Raw genomic sequence first — 18,947 nt, 5'->3', positions numbered from 1 at the left:
ACGAACATCCCAGATTTAGACAAATGTTTACATATGCCACAAAACCTCCTCGCGTTTGTCTCAGTAATCTGTACATCCAGAGGCATGCATTCAGGGTCAAGGTCACTGTGTTTCATGGTTAAATAAACAGTGTTAGGTCCATAAGACAATGATAATTTTTTTGTATTCTTGCCTCTGTACACCAGCATGGTGACTTTTGAATGAAATAATCAAGATATGATTGTGATGCAGACTTTCAGCGTTCAACAAATGCTGTGTTTTCTTCCTTAAGATGCTTTCAGTATTGTTTTCAGTAATTGAAACGCATGCTGTGATCAGTTGATGTTATTAATGTTAGATTGTTGATTGGGGTACTCCTAAAGGTTTTTTTTTTTAATCTCTCTGATGGGTTTATTTGGGTTTTCAGTCTAATGACTGCTTCCGCTACTTGCCTCAACATGTTTTTGGACCTCATATTGAGAATTATAGTAAACAACTACCACATGCAAGTTCAAAATTTACTCCATTTGTTATGGAACAAGAACAAGAACAACAACAATGGCCTTACTTGGACATGAAACTTTCAGTCAAGTGTGTAGTTGTTATTAAACCCCTAAAATAAAGCTGAAAGTTTTCATATCCTGATTGACTGATTAAAAATCCACCGTTGTGACGTTTAAAGGCAAAACTGCTAAATTTTGCCTCTATGCATCGTCATTGTGGACGTAACTATGCTTACATGAATTATATTCTATTTTTCTGTTATTTTATTTTATACTCCAATATACAGTTGCAGGTAAAATGTAAAAGGAAAAAAAAATTTTAAACCCTTAAACAGCTCATCCAGAGAGAGTCTTTATTTCTGATTCAAGATCGACTTTTTTGTAGTTGCTTTTTATCACTTTAACTGGCAGCTCACTGAATCTGGGAAGCAGATATCCCAGGTTTCTGAACTGAGATGCTTTGTCTTGATGCATGCTCAATCATCCAGGCAAGGAAATCCCAAAAGGTTGATTCTGTTCATCTGGACGCAGCGTTGTCAGTGGGAGAAACGTTTCGTCAATCATCCGAGTGACTTCTTCAGTCTCAGCTGACTGCAGGTTTCCCCAATCTTTGAAACAGTGCCTTTGCACAGTGACTGAAACTAGCCCACTGAATGAACAATGGGCTGTGAGGTCAGTTCCTTGATCATTAATATACAAATTGTCATGACTGTTGATCAACCACCTTGGGGAAACCTGCAGTCAGCTGAGACTGAAGAAGTCACTCGGATGAGTGACGAAACATTTCTCCCACTGAAAACTCTATGTCCAGATCAACAGAATCAAATTTTCGGGACTGAGAAGTTTTGTTTATAGGGGTGGACCTCGAGAATTTGTTGGGCAAAATGCCCTTGCTGAATTTTCCTTGTTTCCAAAGGTGGGGTTAAACTAGGGTAAATTAGGGCACAGGGATCTGGAGATGTGAGACCATTTAAAAGGTAAACGGTGAGATGGAGAAATGGCACATGGCGGGCAGGGAGAGTGGGATCTTTATTTATTTGTTTAATTATTGTTATGTGTGGTTAGTGAAAGCTAAGGGAGAAGCAGGCAGATAAGTACAGCTGAGACAAAAGAGGCATATGGAGCTTGACTCTTGAAATGTATTTTGTGTGGTAGCACTGAAAAATACCCCTGAGGTCAGTTTGTCCTTCTATGGCTTGTTTCAGAGTTTCATTAAAACAAAGTGAGCTAATGTTGTATTTATGGCTTTGAATTTGCAGTAGCAGAGCAAAGAGAGCTGATGGGAAGGCAGGAAGAAAAACATCCAGGCAGACAGATAGGTAAGTTGACAGCCTGTCGGGCAAATGGAAAGTGAGGTGTGAGCTGGGTCAGCTTAGTTTAGGCATATGGCTCTTGCCAGCCCAGAGACTCAGTACTGAGGGACCATGAGGACAGAATAGGATAGAAAAGACCAACATGCCATCTGGACAAGGGACAAAGAGAAGGAGATGGCTTGAGTAGTGTGTGTGTGTGTGTGTGTGTGTGTGTGTGTGTGTGCGTGTGTGCGCACGCATGACAGATTGAGTGATGGCTAGCACGCCCCAGTAACAGTACGGCCACTTTAGAACACGGACTGCACTCCCAGGCCTGTTGAGACTGACAGGCATATATGCAGTGGAAGATGTATATAGACATGCACAAACAACATTAACATGCATACACAAACTTGTGTAAACTTATGTATATGCGTGTGGGCAAGTGCATGTGAACACACAAACATGCACACACTTTTGTGGGCCCTTTGACTGAAATTGACTGTATGTCACTGCTGTCTCTTCATCTGCCAGAGCGGCCATCCAGAAAGCCGTGTCCTCAAATCGGACCCTGTGTGTATGTGTGCACGCTCAGTTTTTCCTTTCTATCAGATACCGCTAGAGTGGCATGCTTCACAGGGCATTATATTGTCTGACATATGGGTTTTGCTCCTCTGCTCTGTCCAAGAAGCAAGGCCAAGTGGGCAGGCTAGGAATGGAGCTTTGGGTTTGATCCAGTTTCCATCAAGTCCAGTTGTCTTTAATGTTAGCTGAAATTGGGGTAGTAGCGAGGCTCCACTAATGGGGTCATCGGCCCAAACGCTTGGATCACTTTGTTGTGTGTTGGTTTCCTGTATAGCTTCTGGGTCAGCAGCAGAGGTTAGGAGAGCAGGTTGTTACCATGAGTCAATGTGACAGACACACTTTCTGCGAATAGCTTACCTACATGCTGTTCCTAAAATCAGCCTTTCATTTGGTTTCCAGTCAAAAATCAATGAAAACTTTGGGCTAAACATCTGTTTAGCCCATTTACTTATGTTATTTTTCTGTTCAAAGTTATATTGTTGTTGAGTAAAAATCCAGAGGGAAGCAGGTCTGGTTTCTTCAACGCTTTAGTGGTCCATTCACTCCAGTATACAGGACTCGTAAATCTTAAACATAGTCAGTGTGATGTGAACCTGCAGTGGTTGTGTGGATGGCATTTTCTGGCCTCATGCTTGGTTTTGAAAAGTTCTACATAAATAGAAATACAGTTAAGTAAAAGTTACTTTAGTTAGATATAGTAATAATGCAAACTAGACTAAAAGTAAATGGATTAAAAATAAACTAGAACGAGCAGAAACTAACTGTTAAAAAGTAACTTTGAAGAAGTTTGTAAAAGGCCCTCCTGTAATCTTGCAGAAGTGCTAAAAAGGTGTCAGAGTTCAGTCCTCACAGCTTTCATATAGATGTGCACAGACATATTGGCGTGGCAGTCCTTCTTAAAATCACACTCTGTAAGTTTCTTGACTCTGTCTCTTGTTCTCTGCAGTGTTACGTCAACACTCTCATAGGCTGCTATCTTCTGTCCATCAGACACTAATAGCAACGCGCTTCTCCAGCCTCCAGTCGGCTGAGATGGAAAAAGAGTCTTTCTGATACTTTCCACACATGCACACAAACATTACGAGTTATAAATCTCAGAAGAAATCATTTCAGGCAAGGTGTGTATTAGGGGTGGGTTCTTATAATCGATTCATCGATTAAAATCGATTCTGGCTTGGATAACGTAAAATCGATTCATTAAAATCCTGAATCGATTTTTTAATATAAATTTATTTTGCCCAAAATGCCAGAATCTCAGGTGAAATCTCACAAAATTTCAAGAACCACCAAACAGTTAAGACAGTAAATGAGAGCAGGAACACGGATTCTGCACAAAGACTTAAACACACAGCGGGACCCGCGGATCAGAATCAGTTAGATGTCGCTTTTCTCACAGTCGGGGCTGAAAGCCGACAGCTCGCTGACTCTGATCTGTCGGCGGGTCTGCGCTTTGTGTGCACGCCCTTTATGCGCCGATTCTAAAGCTGTTAGTTTGATCTCTCTCCAAACAATATTGACCGAACCAGCAGCAAAAGAAGATCCAAACGCTTCACATAAACATCGTCATGAATTCACTCAGACTTTTACTGTTTTGCTTCCACTGCGATGCACAGCTCTCTCTCTGTACTTCAAGAACAGTTTCCCTTTCTTCATTATTCGCTTGCTTGTTACGCACAAGTCTACTGTTGTTTACAGGCTGTCGGCCGCTGTTTCAAATTCAAATTTTAAATTCAAATTTTTATTTGTCACGTACACAGTCATACACAGTACGATATGTAGTGAAATGCTTGGACAACTGCTCGTGACCTAAAGAAAACAAAAAAGGAAAAGGCTATGAATAAGATAGGAAATAAATATGAAAAATTAAAAAGGGTAAATTTAACTAGGAAGGAATAAAATATAAATTAAGGTTAAAAATGAAATAACTGTACAACACAAATTAGAATGAAGGGTAAATTTAACTGGGAAGAATAAGATAAAATATATAAATTAAAGTTGAAAATAAAATAACTGTACAACAAAATACACAATATAGAACTATATAAGAATGTATGAAGAAATCTAAATATAAATAAATATATACACAATAACAGCAGCTGTACAAGTATTAACCGGAAATGAAGAATATAGTGACCAGTGTTGTGCAAAACCAAAGTCCAGAAAGTCCAGTGTGTGTGTAAGAACCATATGTGTGGGTCAGTACTGTGTGGTGGTGTGATTGAGAGACCGTATCGCCTGCGGGAAGAAGCTCCTCCTCAGTCTCTCTGTGTTGGTCTTCAGGGAGCGGAATCGCTTTCCTGACCTCAACAGAGAGAACAGTCTGTTGTTGGGATGGCTGAGGTCCTTCACGATCTTCCTGGCCTTGGTCCAGCACCGCCTGCTGTAGACTGAGTGCAGGTCAGGGAGCTCGGAGCGGATGGTGCGCTCAGCTGACCCTCTGTAGAGCTCGTCTGTCCTGCATGGTGCTGTTCCTGAACCAGGTTAAGATGTTTCCCGCCAGGATGCTCTCTATGGTGCACGAGTAAAAGTTCCTGAGCACCTTGGAGGGCAGTTGGAAGTCTCTCAAGCGTCTGAGGTGGTAGAGACGCTGTCGGGCCTTTTTCACCACGGTGTTGATGTGACAGGACCATGACAGGTCCTGCGTGATGTGAACTCCGAGGTATTTGAAGCTGTCCACTCTCTCCACTGGGCACTCGTTGATGACGGGGGTCTGGTAGTTCCTCTCCTGCTTAGTGCTGAAGTCCACTATCAGCTCCTTTGTCTTACTGACGTTTAGAAGGAGGTTGTTCCTCTGGCACCAGTTCTCCAGATTCCTAATCTCCTTCAGGTAGGCCGTCTCGTTGTTATCAGAGATCAGGCCCACCACGACGGTGTCGTCAGCAAACTTGATGATGGTGGTGGAGCTGGTAGTGGCCACACAGTCATATGTGTACAAAGAGTACAGCAGGGGGCTCAGAACACACCCCTGGGGGGCTCCAGTGCTGAGAGTGGTGGAGGCTGAGACATGTCCGCCCATCCTTACTGCCTGTGGTCTGCCAGTTAGGAAGTTGGAGATCCACTGACACATAGATGAGCTGAGTCCCAGATGCTCCAGCTTGGTGGTGAGTGTGGAGGGAATTATGGTGTTAAATGCAGAGCTGTAGTCTATGAAGAGCATTTTAACATAATTCCCCCTTCTAGTGTCCAAGTGAGTGAGTGATGTGTGGAGGAGATGAGAGATGGCATCGTCTGTGGAACGATTTGGACGGTAAGCGAACTGTAGTGGGTCCAGTGTGTCTGGTAGTGAAGAAATGATGAAGTCTCTGACCAGGCGTTCAAAGCACTTCATCACTACTGAGGTGAGGGCTACAGGGCGATAGTCATTGAGAGAAGCAGGGGGGGGTTTCTTCGGGACAGGAACAATGATGGACTCTTTGAAGCATGTGGGGATCACCGACTGAGATAAAAAGATGTTGAATATCTCAGTGAACACAGGAGCTAGCTGGTATGCGCAGTCTCTTAGGATACGACCTGGGATGCCGTCTGGTCCTGCTGCTTTCCTGGTGTTTACTCTCTTGAAGGCTCTCCTTACTTCATGCTCGGAGATGACGAGCACGTTTCCGGTGCTGGCAGTATCTTCCTGTCTGCAGCCGTTAGCGCCGCTAACACTAGCATTGTTGGAGACCTTAGCTGCAGCCTCGAAGCGAGCATAGAAAGTGTTCAGCTCGTCTGCCAGAGTCACGGCCGCGTTCGTCATACCGGTTGTTGGTGCTTTATAGTCCGTTATTGTCCTTAGTCCCCGCCACAGGCTCCTAGAGTCACTCTGTTGGAGTTGTGACTCTAGTTTCCTCCCGTAGCGCTGCTTCGCCTCTTTCACCGCCCTCCGCACGTTATATGACGCGGCTTTGTACGGGTCCATGTCCCCCGTCATGAGTCCCGTGTTGTAGGCAGCGGTGCGGGATCTCAGAGCGTCGCGGATGGTTTTATCCACCCACGGCTTCTGGTTGGGAAACGTTGTGATAGTCTTTGTCTCCACGGTATCATCCGCTAGTTTCCCGATGAATCCCACAACCGCTTCCGTAAACACGTTGACGTCATCGTCGGAGCTGTTTCTGAACATGCCCCAGTCTGCGTCATCGAGTGCGTCCTGTAACGCGGCCACCGATTGATCCGTCCAGTGCGCGACCTTCCTCTGAACCGGAACTTCCTGTTTCAGCCTTTGTTTGTATTTTGGCATGAGGAAGATGGCGGCGTGATCAGATTTGCCAAACGGGGGGCGGGATTGTGCCTTGTAGCCGTCCTTGACCGTAGTGTAGCAGTGGTCCAGTGTCCTTTCACCCCTGGTGGGGCAGGTGATGTGTTGATAAAAGTTCGGCGCTGCGCGTTTGAGGTTGGCGCTATTAAAGTCCCCCGTCACAATAAGCGCAGCGTCCCGGTGTTGTGTCTGGTGCTGTGTGAGTGCCTCATGCAGCTCACATAAGGCGGTGACCGTGTCCGCTTGTGGTGGAATATAAACGGCACTTACAATGACCGATGTAAATTCCCGAGGTAGATAAAAAGGACGACACATGATGGACAGTAGTTCCAGATTTGGTGTGCAGGAGCGTGTGAGAGGAACAACGTTCGCACTGTTGCACCAGTTGTTGTTCACCATTAAACACACGCCGCCTCCCCTTGACTTCCCCGAGTCCCGTGTCCTGTCCATGCGGTGAACCGAGAAGAACTCGGCCGGCTGGATGGCGTGGTCCGGCACCGCTGGGTTCAGCCATGTCTCGGTGAAGCAGAGGAGATTGCAGTCCCGAATGTCTCTCTGGAACTTTATCCTGGCCCTGAGGTCGTCAAGCTTGTTCTCCAGTGACTGGACGTTGGCGAGCAGGATGCTAGGCAGAGGTGTGCGGTGTGCACGAGCTCTCAGCCTGTTCCTGACGCCGGCTCGCTTCCCTCTAGGCCGCCGCCGCTTCCCTTTGTTCTCCCTCGAGATCTCACTCGGCCAGCTCGGATCCGGAGTTAAAAACTTCGAATTGTGAGTACATTGTATACCAATAGAAACAAGAGTGTCACTGTCATACCTAATGTACCCAATGGTGATGATTTTGCCGATTTAGAAACGCTGAAAACTAACTTAAAAAGCAAAGACAAAGAAAAAGTGGTCGGAGCAGTCGTGACGGCAGCCGACCTCACCGGCGCCATCTTATAATTATAATTTTTCCCTTTTACATTCTTCCGAAAAGAAAACCTCATTTCTGCTGTTCAATACTGAACAAATTTAAACTTTTTAAAATTATTCAAAATGCAAAACGCTGTGTCTGTAATAAAACCGCTGTAACTTCAGAGGTGATGTTCATATGTTGATTAATGGTTTTCTTTCGTTTTTGATGTACTGCAGAATATTTTTATAAAATCCCAGGCCAGGAAAATCACCTTCATGTTTTTCTGTGTTTTATCCTCAGCTACTTTGACACAAAGGCCTCTGCTGTGATGCTCACACCTGTGATAAAGTCTTGCGTGTGTCAGCTTCCTTTTTATTGATACAAAAATATGTAAATGTACTGATCTGAATTATAATATTTCTGACTGTCAAAATTTCCCAGATTTAAATCGAATCGAATTAAATCGAATCGTGGATCGAATCGATTCGGGGCCTTGTGAATCGGAATTGAATCGATTCTAGAAATCAGTGACGATACCCAGCCCTAGTGTGTATACCTGAGATGGAGGAGGTAAACCATCTAACTGGGCGATCGTGGCTCAAGAGTTGGGAGTTTGCCTTGTAATCGGAAGGTTGCCAGTTCGAGCCCCAGCTTGGACAGTCTCGGTCGTTGTGTCCTTGGGCAAGACACTTCACCCGTTGCCTACTGGTGGTGGTCAGAGGGCCCGGTGGCGCCAGTGTTCAGCAGCCTCGCCTCTGTCAGTGCGCCCCAGCGTGGCTGTGGCTACATGTAGCTGCCATCACCAGTGTGTGAATGGGTGTGTGAATGGGTGGATGACTGAATGTGTAAAGCGCTTTGGGTTCCTTAGGGACTAGTAAAGCGCTATACAAATACAGGCCATTTACCATTTATCTAACTGGGTGTCTGCGTGTGTGTTTTTTTTTTTTTTGTTTTTTTTTGTTTTTTTAATAGGATTCCTTAAATCCTTTGACCTGTGCTTTGGCTATGAATGTTAACCAGGACTTATTAGGTGAATGTGAACATGTGATGTGACCCCTTTTTTTTAGGTGTGTGTGTGTGTCTGTGTGTGTGTTTGAGAGAGGCACAGAGTGGGCGGGTTGGTGTGTTTACAAGCTTGCGGGTGCTGAGGAGCTGATGGCATAAACAGATAGAGCTGTGATGGAGGATGTATGCTCTTTTGTTTGAGTTTAAGAGACAAACGACTGTCCGAAATGCACTGACAACCATGGACACACACACAGGCGCACCATCCTTACTCTGCTGCATGTATACACCAGACGTCAGAACTTAAGTGCTCTGTAACAAAGGGTTAGTTTATCCCTGCGTTTCACTGTAAATACGGGGGTGAGTAATACTAAAAAGGCTGGCCTTTGGTCACTGAAGCCACGCACATCTGAGAGATAGTGAAAGAAAGTGTGTGGCTGGATGGGTAGGAGTATGCAGTATTTCTAAGGGCCTTGTGGTCCCTCTATGTTCCTTTTTGAAGGTGCTGTGTGTTTAGAGCAGGGCGATATGATCAAAAATATTTATCACGATATACATTTGAAAATTTGCGATAACGATATAACTGACACTATAATTGACACTAGACAAAATACTTTACAACTCCTCAACTTTATTAGTGCAAAACAAAAAACATCAATGTATTTTCATTTAAACAAGCAGCTTTTTTAAGTGCATTAAAATTAAATAAAAAATTAACAGTGCAAATGTAAATCCTTGCTGACAGTTTAACCAAAAGGCATTTCCAGTGGAAATTAGCCGACATATCCTCAACATAACCATGTATAATATCCACTAGGGCTGGGCGATATGACCTAAAATCCATATCGCAGTATAATTTGAAGCATGTGCAGTAATGATATATATTGCAATATATTATTTTTTTGTCTTCTCCTGTATAACTTATTTTCCACCCTAAAAATCCATTAATTTTCTCAAAAATCGAGATTGCGCCTTATGTATGAATTCTGGTTGTGTTTACTGACCTCGAACCGATTTTATGTAATACATGGCGCTCGAAAGGAAGACGAGAAGAAGGTGCTCCATGAGAAAACTGAGAATTTACATTCATTTGACTTAAATGGAATATGCCAAGATAGGAAGATGTACTCAGCATGTGCCAAAAACTAGTTTCTGGAGAGACTGTCTTCCATTTGCTCACTCAGTCTTTGGAAGCAGCTTGTCACTTTTAACTGTGAAACATTAACACTGTGTGATTCACTACAAGGTTCAGCTACCATACCATGACACAAAGGCAATGCTGCAACAGGAGACTGGAGGTTTTTATCGGGAGTGCCAGCATCTGCACCAAACCAGGCTAGGATCCACATCATCTAGGAGGAACTGGAGAAATGGCAAGATAAAAGCTAGTCTCTGTAAATGCTGAATGTTTTGCAGCCTTAAGGCTTGTGAGATTTATTTATTTTTTTTGCTTTTTATAGTGCATACATGCAGATAAGCAACAAGGTGCAAATGACATTGTTCACATGCTGGCCGTGTAGCTCGAGGAAAATATTGTAAGAGTATATCTTAAAGGGGTCAGATGGTGCATTTTGCACATTGTAGAAATATGTCTTGTTGTATATTACTGTAACGTGTGTGCATCCTAATTTGTATATATGACACGGGCAGTGCACATTGCTATTAGTCGTTTTTGCTTGTGGTTGTTAAACTCCACGAGGTACATTTAAATGTAGAAGGCCAGTAGAGACTGCCAAACTTGTCAGTACAGTTGCTGCTTCTTTATAGCACTTATAAGGACTTCAGTGCACCATGATGAGCATCTTCATCATGAGAGGAGATCCTGTAGTCCACATGGTAGAGAGGCATGCACTGTACTATAAAAGCTCGTTGAGACATGAAAGTGAAAATCTTTGTGTTAATATCGGTGAAACCTCTCACAACATGGCTGGGATTAAGCTATTGTTATCATGGCAAGCCTGATGCCATACATCAGACACGCACACACAAACACACACGTATGCATACATACACAAAGCTCAGCAGTGGGAGCACATCATCTGTCACCCAGGGCCCAGGCGGAGGGGCGACAGATTGTCCTGACGGTGTTCCTTCAGGTCCCATTGCTCCAAATGCGTGCACACACACACGCGCACACACACACACACACACACACACACACACACACACACACACACACACACACACACACACACAATCTGTCCACTAACATACTGTTCTCATAGTATTACCTCAGAGTGAAGGCAGGGCAGTTTGACTGCCTTTATCTCAGAGGAGTATTAGTCAGAACAGTCACATTTAAAGAAATTCTGATGCTTTTGGTACAATTACAATTACACTTGACACACTCTCTCTCTCTCTCTCTCTCTCACTCACACTCTCTCACTCACACACACACACACACACACACACACACACACACAGACATGCAGTGAGATTAACCTTGTACAGATCAAACGGGGGGAGCAGGGCTTTCGACGCAGAATAAATGAATCTCACATCAATGGCTTTCTGTAGCTATATGATATGGCATATTGTGGCGAGATCAAAACGCCTGCTTGACGTATTAAACCGTCACAAAACAGCTACGTTAATTAAACATCAAGAGCAGACATTCTATATCCTGACCCAGAGATAATCAAGGGTCTTTTCAGTATCAAAGTGCTGCTCAGTAAACGGTAGGCCTTTAAAGATCGTCATCCATAAACATTACCTGGCTTTGTTCTTTTACTCTCTCGGAGCCCGCACAAACCTTTCTCTTTTTCCTGCTCCTCATTCTTATGTTCTGTTAGCTCGTGCTCACTTCTCCTCCACCTTTTCCCCAGACTTGCATCTATGTGCAAAGAGCTGTGGGCCACATGGATTGTCTGGGCTAACGGCCTTTCCAAATGTGCCTTCTGTTCCTCTGTGGAATTCTCTCTCCTTGAAGAGAAAGGGAGAACAGAGGCGAAGGAGAGAGGGATAAAGAGCAGGTAGTTTCATTAACCACTCCCCCCGCCTTTCTGGGTGCCTGGGTTATGGCCAATTAGGCCTATTAGCAGCAACAAAACACAAGAAAAACACAACAAAACCCAGCCGGCAAGCAGGCAGGTAGTTAACGGTGGGAGGAATTGTTATCTCTCCCACCAACAGGAACAAAGAAAACGCTCTCCAGAGTGCCAGATAAAGAATTTATACCTCCCAGTGTTCTCAATTCAACAATTAAACTCTTTACTGCAATTTCCCATCAGTTGGAGTCTCCAGAGGGACTTTCAATGGACTGCAGTGATTTTTACACCTGCAAAGTGGTGTGTTATGTAATTAACCAAGTTTGAGAGGATTGCACAGGCACGCGGAGAAGCCACAACTTTGCAGCTTTTAAACAAGACTCCTTTTAGCCCTGAGATGCATGTTGTGATGTCATACTGACCTGATAAATGATCCTTTCCTTTTAAGTCTCCAGCTCATTGGTTAATTAGGTAATCATACCTTCTGTGAAGAGTTTTGGGCTGTGAACCAGGAACTTCCCATTTATGTTCCTATTTATGTTCATGTGTGTTTAACAAAAAAGAATGCATAGTTTAAAAGTACAATTCCGTGTGTACTTAAAAAAAAATCTGCAAACTTGCACAATTAAGTTGATCAACATATCTAAAAGTCAGTCACACACAGCAAATGTGTGGGTGTACCAAGCTTAGTTTGGCTCGTGCAGATGTGATAAGAAGGTGTGATATGGTTTTGCCTTTTTTGGCCATAAAGTAAAATGAATTTTCCAACTATCAGGTGAGATGACTTGAAGGATTAAGTCCCAAAGATTCCTTTTCTGCATCTCATGTTGTCTTCTCTTCATTTCCTCATCCCCCTCCCGCTGTGTCTCTCTTTTTGTCAGTCTCTTAAGAAGCTCTTACTCCACTCTCCGATTAAACGCTCCATGCTCTGTATAAAATCCATTAACTCAACATGCCGATACACAACCATCACCCAGATGGGAGCTGTATTGTGTAAGCATTATGTTGAGGTGGAGGAAGATGCAATCAAATAGAGACATGCACAACAAAACGGGGGGATGGATGAAGAGAGAGAGAGAGGGAGAAGGGATGAAGTGAGTAGGCAAGGAGGTAAACTGAATGTGACATCTCATATTTGACTTTTCACTTCCCATTTAGCTGACGCGCCCAAGATAAGTGGAGGAAAGATTACTGGTCTCATTCTGTTAGACAAAGGCGTCTGTGTGTGAGCATATTTGTTGTTTTAGACATGTAGATTCATCCATTTTAAGGCCTTTAGTTCATTCTCCTATGTGATTTTATTTAAAGTCAGAGTTCAGGGTATGTGTGAGAACAAACAGTAGACATGACATTTGATCAATTTCCTGTGTGCAGCTGGATGAGAGCTGCTCCAACTGCAAAATTTCCCTTTAAATGATGTTTAAAGGGAAATTCTTATAACGAAGGTCTGCTTTTAGTGGTTGTGTCAGGCATACTTTCAGTAATGATAACAATGTACTAATGAACTTAGTTTGTGCAAACAAACTTAAAACTGCAGGATCTTGAATTTCAGCACACTTTTGTATGGCTGCTTTTATTGATTCAGATTTTTAAAAATTTGGATTCATATGATAATGGGGGAAAAAAAACAATCAAACCCTTGAAGGTTGATTTTGTTCATCTGGAAGTAGCGTTGTCACTGGGAGAAACGTTTCGTCACACATCCAAGTGACTTCTTCAGTCTCAGCTGACTGCAGGTTTCACCAACCTTATAAACAGTGACTGAAACCAGCCCACTGAATGAACAACGGGCTCTGAGGTCAGTTCCTTGATCGTTAATATGCAAATTGCCATGACCATTGATCCGCAACCATTGATCAAAGACCACTGATCAATGGCCATGAGTCCCATTCACAGAGAGTTGGGGAATGGCTGCAATCACAGCATTGTAAGATGGCGAAAGATGTACCCTTAGGCCCCCTCCTCGATTCAGAGACGGTCTTTCCCTTTTCACGTATATGGCCTCCTTGATTCTGCGCTCAAACCAGCGTTCCTCCCTGTCCAGGATGTTACATCCTCATCATTGAAAGAGTGTCCACTGGCCTGTAGGTGTAAATAAACTGTCAGTCCTGGACTGACAAGGTAGCTCTTCTGTGTTGTGCCATCCGCTTCACCAGAGGTTGTTTGGTTGATTGAGCATGCATCAAGACAAATCAAAAATTTGGTACTGTATAAGATTGGCCAAATAGGGAAAAAATATAGGCTTTCTGATGATGTATAAGTCCATTGGTGATATTCTTTTTCTATTTTAGGACTGTTAGGTGATCGTTTGTGTGATTTTTTTTTTTTTTTTTTTTTTTTTTTTTTTTGTTGTTGTTTGATTTTGGTAACTTAGGAGTTTACTCTTTGGGAATTCAACTCATTAAACAATTAGTTTGTGAAGTGTGATTGCTGCAAAGCACTACAAGGTACCTACTCCAGTCATTTTATTGCGTTGAGCTAGAGTGGATAGTTGTGCACTGACGATGATGAAATGTATGACTAGTGAATGCAGCGGCATTGCAAGGTTAACGCAACAAAGCACCAGGGAGGAAGTCTCTATTTAAGTGTTTAACAAATTTCTAAGATCATTATTTATTTACCAGCATCACTGCAAATTACAGGTTGTGTTCCCTGATCACTTAATGTAATGTGCTACAACCGCGTGTTTGTTCATTTAAAGCAGACACGGACAAAATATCTCCCAAGTTGTAATAGTTTTCTTTCTAAATCAGAACTTAAATGATCTCAAATGGGTGATTTATTATAATGTATTGCAATGAGTGAGTGTGTGCATGAAGGTGGGGAGTGGGTGTGTACACCCCCAGTTCCCCACTTTCATGCACACATTAAATCTAAAATTTAGCAGCAATCACCAGATGTTGGACTGATGCCTGGGAATTTTCAATATATCACCCACAACACTCTAGTACTGTAGTATTTAAAAAAATAAAAATATTGCTACTATAACAGACTGGTTGTAAATAAATAACATTATCAAAAAATGAACAAAAAACACAAAATAATAATCCAAACTGCCCGCTGTAACCCTACTTTGCTTTTTGACTTCCTGCCTTTTACGTTGTCCCACAGTACTTGCTGCATTTGTGGGTATTAAACCTTTACACAACTGACATTTCAGATGTACTCACTTTTTTTTATATGTCTGATATGGCCAGGTGTCATTAAATTGCACTGAATATCATAATCAGCTGAGTAACTCAAAGTCAATCAGTCAAAATTTATTTCTGTAGCTCATTTAAAAAGACCACAGTGCAAAGTGCTTCACACAAGTGCCGCAGTGCAGATTACGACAATATACAAAGTAGTACAGTAACAATTACAGTTATGTAATACAAATGCAGACCGGGTGGAAGTCTGAACTAATTTGCTTCTAACAACTAACAGTCAGTAATGCAAAAGTTAGAAGTTCTTCTTAAAATTTCAGTTCAAACTTCAGATCAGTTCTTTAAGCAGTCAAATCCAGTGTGTACTGAATATCCCTAAACACCATTCTTCATTTTCTTTCATGTACTGCTGGTTGTACTGCAAAGCCTACCAGCTCCTTTGTCAGCTGTAAAATGAAGCATTTCTTTACTTTGGCAGTATCTATATGTATTTACACATCGTCAGTCTATGCATTCTTTACATTGAATGAGAACTGTTTCTGTGTATTTCTGGATTCAGTGTCTTTATACTTCTATAGGATAAATGCATGGTGGATCAGGCAACTCTGTTTACCTATAGAACTGCTTTGAACATGTGAAAAGCCTCGTATTGAGAACCGTGTGTGTGTGTGTGTGTGTGTGTGTGTGTGTGTGTGTGTGTGCTACAGCACAGGTTTTCCATTCAAGTGAACAAGAGAGGCTGCAGCTATCTTCACTTCCAGTTACATATTGTAAACACCTCTTCTGTGTGTTTGTGTGCGTGCGTGCACAGTCACACAGTTCCATAACCTTTGTGTGTGACTGACTATGTTTGCTTGTGTGTACATACTGTATCAGTGTGTGTGTATGTCCGTATTCCCCTCAAGGCCCTGGGGTTACAGGCAGCTTGGTGACGGTGCAGATGGGATAACATATGACATGTGAGTGACTGAGTGTGTGTATGCATGTGTGTGTATGTGAGTGTGTGTGCGTGCACGTCTCGGTCCATCTGGGCTCCCCTCTGATCGACCGGGGCTCCCTCTGCTCTCCGTGACCCACTGGGGAGCCAGCGAATCGAGGGGGAAAAGCAAGCAGCATGGCCTGCCTACCTTCACCCTCTTTCACCTTCACCTACTCTCCTACCCTTTAATGTTTTGAACTCCTTTAAAATGCTGAATGCAGTTAACAGAAAATAAGACATGTATAAGAACGTCCCGAATGAGTCGCAAAGCAAGTACCTACAGTAAATTAACTGCAGCGTAACAATGAATCAAATATTGCTCCAGTCACACTTTTCATTCACCTGATGTGACTGAGACGCACGCTTTGGCCTGTGGTTGATATCAGCACGTCACGCACAATTTCCTAAAGTTGTTATTGCCCAGAAGCGGCAGATTTGACGTAATGGTGCTTGCATAATCATTTATTTCCATTTATCAAGCAAAACAAATATTGTTTAATTGGGTTTCTCCTCCACATCTTATGTCATTGTAAATTGATTATCAGGCCCTTACTTGGGCAAAAGTAACAACAGCAATTTGTGTTAACTAAAGATCCTGTGTGGTTTTTGCCTTATTTCAAACACTGTATGGTTTGAGTTAGTCAGAGTATTGATCCAATCAGGGTTTTATTGTTGCATTAAACACAGGATGGCCAGGCGGACCTAAGCATCCGCTTATACTACAGTGGTAAAGTTAGCTAATGTTATCTGAATTAGTCAGCTATTCCCATTAATCATTTCTTCATTCAAAACAGCTTAAAACAGTTTTATAAGTTTAAAAAGAAAACAAAAAGAACACAGCAAATATTATGATTCAGTGTAGTTTTTCTGATCAGCTGACATCAGTCCAGTGGTGTTCATTTAATACAATTGATCACTCCCTCATGTGAACAAGTTTAACTGATTTGTTTGTTTATTAGGTTTTTTTTAATGCCTCTAGACCCCAAAATAAAGGCCTTCTGTTACTATTTCTGCCTCTAAGCCACTGAACTTAGTATCTTTTCTTCTGGAAACCCCTCTAGTATAAACTGATCCAGACAGCAGTAACTTTAGTAAGAGCTGTCGCAACATAAAATATGAACAGTAAATATGTCTGTCATATTTAAAAATGTTTTTAGTTTTATATGATTGGTTTGGTTCCTGTTTTGTATAATTTACATGTCTTTTGAATTTTCTTCTCTGTTTAGAGTTTAATTGTTTCTCAGGGTTTGAGTTTCTTTTACTCACTAGTCTCTATGTTGGCTTCACGTCAGGTGTTTATAGTTCAAGTATTCTCTTGAGTTCTGTGTTTCCAGCTCCTACTGGGTTTTTAGTCTTGGATACAGTTTGGTGTTTTGCGAGCTCCTGTTCCATGTATACTCCCTCCTGTGCTAAGTTCTCCATGTTTCATTTCCTGTTTTATTTTGGTATCTCCCTGCTTGCCTCATGTGTTTATTTATAGTCTTTATCAATGCATCTGTTTAGCCTCTCATGTCTCTCCATTTGTGTTTTGGTTTCTTTGATTTCTTGAGTTCAGGTTGTTTTCTTTTGTGAATTTTTGCACTTTGTTGATATTAGCTTCCTACCTTTATCTATAATGGTCAGTTTTACATTTGGTTTCCTCTTGAGTCATTTGGATCCCATTTCTTATTGAACCTTGAAAGTTTTACATGTAGTTTCCTGACTTTGAAACCTAACTATGACTAACATTTTCATGGCAATATGCTGGTTTTGGTTGCTTTAAAAGACATTGCTTGCGGCCTGAGACATGACATGTTTACTTTATGGTGTTTAATTGAAACTGCATTCTTTCCAAAAGACCAAATTCCTTCACACATCAAAGTCTGTACATTTTGGGGTGTTCAGCTACACGTGTGAATCAATTTCTGTGAAGGCTTTTGTGGCTCTATTTGGGGGTCTGATATCCCTTCAGAAAATTCTTCATAGACACTTTCCATGAGGGCTAATATGTGCCACGTTTTGACAAGGAAGAGGATGGAGTACATGGGCATTTTCTACATAACCTTTTTTTAAACTGCATTTTCTGGCAATGAATGTTGTAAAATTAGAAAAGTTGTCTTCTAACAGTTTTTTAGTAGACTAAATCTAATTATGCACAGGATCACTTCTACAATCTTGGACCCTGCACCTTCCACTAACCATCTTTCTAAAACTCTATGCATTAAGAACAGACCTATTATATTGTTTCCAGAGCATCTTTGGCAAAGCTATACAGTTGTACAAATGCATAATTTAGAGGAGACGGGTATGAGTTAGAATATACCAATGTGATAAATTAATGAGTACAGTGAAAAACGTTTGCTTTATAGAGAGATCATTTCAGACTTGCATTCAATGTATGCACATTGAATGCGCAAACAATTGCCACAACTTTCCAGTATGTGGGCAAGTTGTAGAAAACATTGCCTGAGGGTTGTGCCAGTGTAATGCATATGCAATATCATAACATTATATATCCATTCTCTGATAAGTAAACACTTGGGTTTCATTTCAACAGGTTTAGTTGTGATTACATTGTCCATAAAGTTTCTTTTTGACTTGAAGTTTTGCCATTTTTGTCTCAGATGCTAATTTTTCTTAAGGTGGCAAAGTATTCAAATTGCTAAGCCAATGGCATTCATTTTTTAAAACACAATCACAAAAGCAATGTACAGTGCATGTGACATTGTGCATTGTGTCCCTTAGAGACTTGTCAAGCTCTCTTGTTTATGGGATCCAGGTCCATGGCTATTTTGTGTTGCTGGCCAGGGCCGCATGGCGTTGAGGGGAAAGGCTGCGGGATTTGGACTGATGGGGCATTGGCGGGGTGGTGTGTGTAGTCGGGATGAGAGGGAGACAGCAGGGAGCTGTGCAGTCGGTTTGTTCCTGTTCCATCCATGGGCTGGAGGCCAGAGCTTGGACAGAGGATGAGAACTCATGGAGATGAGGGGAGCAAGAGTCAGAAAAGAGAGGGTAAGTAAGGCTTTTTACAAGTGAAAAGAGAAAGGGGCAGAGGTGAAGCTGTGAGGAGACACAAGGTCTCTATGATCAGACCAGAAAGGGTAAAGAAAACAAGGACAGAGAAAAGATGGAAATGTTACTATAACAATTTTAGCAGTCCAAGGCTGTTCCTGTCCAGTCAGAACAGCACTGAGATGCTAAATGACTCCTGACAAATGCAATTAATAATTAAAGCTGGGGCGACAATAACTGAGGGTATACTTGCCTTCTTCACAACCCTCTCACCTTTTTTCTTCAGTCAAGAATTTATTGTCTTTTCCCTCCCTTTGTCATTCCCTCCTTTCTCTCCGGCAGTGCAATTTT

The 18,947-nt window shown here is 42.2% G+C and overlaps 1 protein-coding gene across 12 annotated transcripts in view; it reads left to right on the top strand.

Moving 5' to 3' along the window:
- The window catches only part of sox5 (SRY-box transcription factor 5), a 259,298-nt gene that overhangs the window by 46,909 nt on the left and 193,442 nt on the right, over window positions 1-18,947 (top strand). The window contains exon 2 of one of the 12 annotated variants that reach the window (XM_082511981.1): window positions 1,742-1,801. The exons of the other annotated variants lie outside the window; for them this stretch is intronic. The gene's annotated coding sequence lies outside the window, so the exon portion shown is untranslated. The remainder of the gene's footprint in view (window positions 1-1,741; window positions 1,802-18,947) is intronic. 12 annotated transcript variants of the gene reach the window in all.

This window comes from Aulonocara stuartgranti, assembly GCF_965226115.1.
Source record: "Aulonocara stuartgranti genome assembly, chromosome: 17".
Classification (NCBI taxonomy): domain Eukaryota; kingdom Metazoa; phylum Chordata; class Actinopteri; order Cichliformes; family Cichlidae; genus Aulonocara; species Aulonocara stuartgranti.
This window is presented reverse-complemented; position numbering and strand designations above follow the sequence as displayed.